The sequence below is a fragment of the Pterocles gutturalis genome, unplaced genomic scaffold (genome assembly GCF_000699245.1).
Source record: "Pterocles gutturalis isolate BGI_N339 unplaced genomic scaffold, ASM69924v1 scaffold2166, whole genome shotgun sequence".
NCBI classification, from domain to species: Eukaryota; Metazoa; Chordata; class Aves; order Pterocliformes; family Pteroclidae; genus Pterocles; species Pterocles gutturalis.
In genome coordinates, this window is record NW_010099933.1 from 1 (window position 1) to 4163 (window position 4163).

Here is a 4163-nt window from a genome sequence, read left to right on the forward strand (position 1 = left end):
GGGGACACACAGAGCAGACCACGCCGCGCGGGTTGGGGGAGGGGACAGCTATGCAATACGCCGTGACCAGCGAGGGTCTGGGGGAGAGGGGCTGTGCATGCAAGTTAAACCACGTTTAGGGGAGGAGTTCGGAGGAGCCGCCCCCTCTGGTGGGAGCAGCATTGAACACACGCCCTTTTCCTCTCGCCCGGTAGCTAACTGCTCTCCTCGGGTCGGTTTCCTACTTGTGTTTCCCCCCCTTCCTCTCCTCCCCCTCCCTTCCCACCGAAGGGCTGATTTTAGGTCGTGGGGAGGAGGAGATCGTGGTCTGGTTTTAGCTAAACGGGCTGTATTCTCCCAACAGTAAAGGAGGTAGGTTGCAGTGTTTGTGTCTTTAGTCAAAGTGTTGGACCTGGAGCGTAGAGTCACAGGAGAATCTTAACTACGTTTCTGAATCGTGATAACTTTGAAAATCTATGGCGTAGAGAACTTGCCATGTGTCTGAAAGCTTACTGAGCGGGCAGGAGTGTGTTCTTTTTTTACTTTTCTCTGGAAAGTACTCAGAGAGTGAACTTGTAATTTAAATTGTCTTTGTAGAAAAGATAAGAGGTTTCATAAGGTATTCTTTGAATGCTCTGAAATTTTTTCGTTCTCAAGATACTTTAAGTGATTGTACTTTTATTCCCAGTAAGCCTGAACTGGGGTGTGGATCTTAGGTATTTTGGATCTTTTTGAATAATAAATAGAGAATTAAGTGTGGCTTTAAAACTTACATATATACACTTAACAGGTGATAACCTTTGTATTTCAGTAGTATCCGTAATACAGAAAAGCTTGAAAAATAAGTGGAAACTAGGGCTGCTTCACTAAGCAGGGAAGTTTGGCGCAGTGATTAGTGACACAGTTGTTTTTTCACTGCTCTTTTTTTTGGCCAGTAGTGTATTCCTGTGTGCAAAGGTGCAGGTAAATAAAGATCAATGTTCTGGTCCCAGGGAATTGTCTCAGGTCTAAAAGGTGGATTAGTAGGACTAGGTATACCCTACTCTGAAGCATCAAGCTTTGGCCTTTTGCAAGGCAGGGTGTCAGACTAGTGGTGTGATCTTGAATGGCAGTGCCCGTGTTCTGAAATACAGCGGCAATGTGACTTTGCTGCTCAGGGTGACACTTCAGTGTACATTCTGCTGGCGACTTACTTGCCAGCACTGGAGTCTTGCTACAGGTAAGGAAAATGTCTCTTTAGAAGTATAGCTTCTAAGGTTTCTGATGTTAAGTGACTTTGTCAGCAACCATCTCTAAAAAATAACTTTAAATGTCTGTAAAAATAAATTTAAAAAAAAAAAAATCTGTAAAACCTTGCAGTGTTGTGAAAGATCTGACTTGTTGTACCTTCATTTGACAGGCACTGGTCTACAGGGAAATTAAGTGCCAAAGTCCAGCAGGCTGTTAGTGGTAGCAGAAAACCATTTGGCACGTGTCAGGAATAGATCTAGCAATCAGCTGTCTAACAGTATTTAATATCCCTTTCTGGGGAGAAAAATTAAGTATTCAGTGGTTAATACACTGTAATGTAAATATTCAGTGGCTAGCACATTGTATTGTTCTACTTGATATAACTAGAGAACTCTCCTAATAGATTTAAATCCAAAACTTTTCAAATTGTATAAATTTTTTTCTTAATATCTTAGTTTATTGTTGGTAATATGGAAGTCTGGTGAAAGGTTCCTCATCAGATTAAGTTTTAGTGTTGGAAAGGTTTTCCTCTATTCAGTGGTCTTTATTATGTCTGCTACTTATAGTGAATATATACGCAGCTGAAACAGTGAACTTAATAAAATGCAGCATATATGCCCAGTTTCTGCTCTGCTTGTTGGTAGAAGGCTGCCTTAAGTCTGGGTCTGGTTGGTGAAGTCAGTTTCTTAAGACTGTTAGAAGGAGTAATAAGGTCTGGGTGTCTACAGGCTTCGTGTGCCTGGCACTCAGAGCCAAGTACTTTCTACACAATTAAACTTCTCCTGGGTGGTTAATGATGGTATCTGCACTATTGTTAGAAAATAGCAAGAGGTAAAAAGTAAAGGAACCTACAGTTATTGAACCTCTGCATCTTGGGGCTAACTCTTCTGAAGTACTGCAGAGAGGATTTGAGCTGGTGGTTACGTTACTATGTGCCTACCTGTTCTTGAATACAAATGAAAGAAAACATTTAGAGCCACTGTTTTTATATACAGCACCAATTAAGGTGTTTTAAGTGAGAATTTTGAGTTGAAGTTTGATGGGACTCTGCTGCTTTGCCTTGCTGGTCACTTTCACTTGCTGGTACTCCTCCAGGCATCGCAAAATGAAAGGTGTGGGCGAGTATGGAAATCACAGCGGGGTTGGTTTGTTAATTTTAAGATTAAAGCCAGGTATGAATTGATATATCTCAGTGCTTCAAGGCTTTATGTAATTAATTTTTCCTTATTAGTAACTCCTGAATCCCAGTCTTGCATTGGCACTGCAGTGGAAGCGTGGTCCTTTGAATTTTTAGTTGCTGGAAAAAATGTATTTATTAAATATACATTGTCTTGTTGCCAGTGTTGTATCTGGACAATGTAAAGTATAAATATTGTGATTCTGGAAAACTTCCATGGGGTAGCAGGAAAGCAACGCTTCCTTGGGGACTAGCATTTAACTTGAGCACTAATGTGTGGCAGTGTCCAGAGATAAGCTATAGATGCTTTTGAGATAAGTAAAAAGATACGATCCTTGCTCTGAAAACTTTCAGTCTAAAGAGAAACAAAGAGCAAGGTAGAGATACAATAAAGATCAAAATACCAGGAACAACACAGGTTGCAGAATTGACTTTTTTTGTATGTTTGGTTTGGTTTTTTTCCCCCTTTGCTCTGCGTCAGAACACTTCCATATTATATTTTAACATCTTCTCAATTGTAGTTAGGATCAAATGGAGGATGGGCACAAGACTGCTTAAACTGTTGCTGCATAAATAATTTAATTGTTTTATGGAGTTTCAAGTCATGTGTATCCCTAAAAATTCTGCAGATACCATGAGCAGTGCCTAGTCTTACAGACGCTTGGAGTTACACCAAGTCCAGACCCAAACAATGACCTCTGTAATTGGGAACCTCTAGTCGGTGAGTCTTGTCTGAGTACAGTAGTGCCGATTTTTAAACAGACTAACACCGTAGTGCCGTGTTTTTAGGTACATAACTGTCTCTAGGCTTCAATGTTTCAACTTCTGATGCGTAATTGTAAGTGAATGTCAGTTCATTTAAGGCCTCAATCTCGCACTGCCTGTTTGTTTTGCACAACTTTGAGAATACCTGTAAGAAATATTTCCTATCTATGTATAGAAAAGGCAACAAAGGGGTGCTTTTAATGGTAATATTTATTGCTAGTACAAAGTGGGACACCTTTACCAACAGGAATGAGAACTAGAAAGTGAGACTGACCACTCTGTGCCAGACCTGCGCTGAGCCTGTCAAATGAAGAAAGGTCCATCACCATCTCTGTAACCATTCAGTCTGTCATTCGTTTTACTTGCCATATTGTATAAGAGGATAGGTTGTTACTTCTGCTGGTAGTCATTTGACCTAAACATTCCCCTTCGGTGCATGATGAGATCAGTTCCTAGCTTTTTGAAGACTCCTAGCATTGCTTTTCAATAGTATATGTTGGGTTTTGTTTTGTTTTTTTAAACTTGGACTTTATCTGTGGTTTCTAATGTCTGTGGAAATATGAAGAAGACTTCAATGTGGGAAGACTTGCAAGTTTCTATCTTCAGTAATATCAGTGTAGTTATTCCTTCTTTCCTCCATTCTTCTCCTTACCCTGCAAAAATAACATAAAGCAAGCCAAACAGCTTTGTCTCTTGTTTTCTTATGTTATAGTGATTTTTTAAATACAAGTATCACTACTGCTGTTCCCCAGGTAATGAGAGCCTATCAGGATTTATTTTCTAGCTGAAAACATAGGGTACAGTGCTTATAAAGAGGAAGGGCATGGGCAATGTGTTTTACCTGTGTTACATTTTCAGTGCCTGATTTTACATGGGTCTCTGAAAGAAGCAAGATGAAACTGTGTCTGACCAACTTACTACAAAGGGGCAATATTGCTGTTTCTGTCATGCTTATTACATGAGCATGTTGTTGCATACCATTTTTTTTTTTACAAAGCTGCTAGAACACAGT